The sequence below is a fragment of the Aplysia californica genome, unplaced genomic scaffold (genome assembly GCF_000002075.1).
Source record: "Aplysia californica isolate F4 #8 unplaced genomic scaffold, AplCal3.0 scaffold01659, whole genome shotgun sequence".
Taxonomy (NCBI): Eukaryota; Metazoa; Mollusca; class Gastropoda; order Aplysiida; family Aplysiidae; genus Aplysia; species Aplysia californica.
Genome location: NW_004798929.1, coordinates 37,669 through 40,104, shown reverse-complemented (window position 1 = coordinate 40,104; position 2,436 = coordinate 37,669). Strand labels below are relative to the sequence as shown.

At 38.6% G+C, this 2,436-nt stretch overlaps 1 protein-coding gene across 1 annotated transcript in view; it reads right to left on the bottom strand.

Annotated features, from left to right (window-relative positions):
• The window catches only part of LOC106013959, a gene marked incomplete in the record, with an annotated part of 6,569 nt that extends 4,378 nt beyond the window's left edge, over positions 1-2,191 (bottom strand). The window contains 1 exon segment of the mRNA XM_013090905.2: positions 1,999-2,191.
• Between the last annotated feature and the right edge of the window lie 245 nt (positions 2,192-2,436).

Here is a 2,436-nt window from a genome sequence, read left to right as displayed (position 1 = left end):
GGCTTTCTTGTATTTTGTTTTTGTTTTTTTCTATCATGCTTTTGGTTGTTTGTTTGTTGTTTTTTTTGCTCCACATTAGGCTAAGATACTAGATTTTAAAAAAAGGTTTGACTTGGACTGTGAGGAGCGTGAAAAACACATAGGCCTACGCTATGTGACGGCATTAAATAATAGATTAAGGTTGAAGCTGTACATTTTCCATTGTCTCCATAGGCATGCAGACTGTACAATTGAACTAGTAACAGCAAAACCCGCTGTATTGTTGGCTAGGCCTACATACATCCAATTTCACAAGAACTTTATTGACGCTTTCCCCCCTTTTTATTTCTCCTAGATTGAAACTAAAACAGGAATGAACGCATTAAGATTATTCAGAAACGAATGTATTTGCTTTTTGCAGCAAGGCAAAGATCTTCCAAGATAGTTCTCTCCTCTCAATGAATGTACATGCATGGGAAATATAGTACAAGGGTGACATTGTTACGGTACTACTCTCTCATGGCAATTTCGTGAACAATAATATTGTCATTGGTGAATTTCATTAAACTTATGATGAATGCACCAACAAGGACAGCATTTGTGGATCTAACAAAACGTTATAAAATTGTTAGATCTCGATTTATAGACGCCATTACTCATAGCCCTTTTACACGGCGCTACCTCAGAATTACAAAGTTGTAGATCTCTGCTGAGTGCCTAGAACTAGATCTAGTTTTGAAACATTTGACGTCAACAATGTTGAATTCACAACATGTCAAGCTTTTTTTTCGAATGAAATCCTATGAATGTCTTGTTCATGACTCCGAATAATCTTATGGTTTTGATAGAGCAGAAAGAACATTTGGCGTTTTTATCTCATGGTCTTAGTAACTGAAAACGGCCAAAAATGTCATGTAGAACGTTATAATTCTAATGTAGAGATTGGTAGAGTCATGGGGGTAAACAGTATGACGGAGGACTTGATCAGAAGGTTTTTTTTCATCAGATTTTGCACCTGTCAGGCACCAAGCCTATTCTAAACTAAGCTACACAAGTTTAATAGAGACTTGGGGGCATCTTGTTTTGGGAATTCTGTTCCATCGTTTACAGGAGCTAAATTATATGCTGCTGTAACGTACTTTTCGGGTCTTCAATACCTTACCGTAATCGGAAAGACAGATGAGGAAATGAGACAGGCCAAGAACAACATTTTGCCTATTTAAAAAGTCTAAATTCCTGGCCAACTAGAATTACCCAGTACTATTGTTCTGCAATATTCTTGAGGATGACTGAAGGTCTTCCTTAGGTTGATCTCAACGATCGCTTGTGTTCTCACTGACCTGGCATTTGCGAGAAAAGATTGTTCTTCTGACAAGCATTTTCTCAAGCTCCCAACAAGTCTTAATTACTTAATTAGTCAGATAGACCATGCTGTTAGAATGATTTTCAACGTCATCATTTACACACTACAGAACCGTAGTAAATATAGGAAGACGGCCCAACATCAGCTCAAGCAAACTGGAGTGGCGAAAAAGAAAAGAGAGAGAGAGAGAGAGAGAGAGAGAGAGAGAGAGAGAGAGAGAGAGAGATTTAAAAGAAATAGTTTAATTCTAACGTTTCCGGGTCGGCGGGAAGGAATTCTTTGTGGAGGGCTGACGGCAGATTTTCGGGTGTGTACAACACAGACAGAGACAGAGAAAAAACACACACATTAGAATCCTAGGAAAGCAGGAAAGAAACGAAATAGAAGAAAATGACAGACAAAATTCGCCGACTGTCGGACAGATCAACAAATTATTATAGGTCCATAATTAGGCCTCTTTTTAAATTTAATAAATTTAGTATCATCCTACAGCTTTTCGGGTCTCCTATGATTAAGTGATAAATACTTACATCTTAGTATGTTGCAGACACGTTCAACCACTGTCAGAATATACGGAACAACCCACTGGGCTTCTGGCACAAATGTAAAACCAAAATTCGACTTTCGTCGACTTGTAGGTATGGGCTAAAACTTACATGTTTTTAACGCACCTCTTGGCCCCTGAGCTTGTGTAGCGCTTATCTCCTTTTGTCAATAGAAGAAACCCTGAACTGAGACCTGTGACGTCAGACATTTACGGGCGTCTTTTGGAGACAACATTAAGGACCCCCTCTCTCTGGTTGCCCTTATTCACTACGCCTCTTTCAGATCGAAGAAGATCGATATTTAAAGCAATAACCCGGGTGTGGGCATAAAGATCTCCTTTGTTGTCGTTATAGGGGGAGGGACTGCTTGCGTCGACAGGTCTTTCTTAAAGAATATTTTCCGTTTACTGTAAAGGTTCCACAGTAAAGAGCTCACAGAAAAATTTTAACCAACGATCCCTTCGTTCCTTAATCTATCTTAGATAAATTGTTTTAGGCCACATTGTTATTTAGTCATACCTTTTTTTTTTTATCATAGCAAGGCCGAGT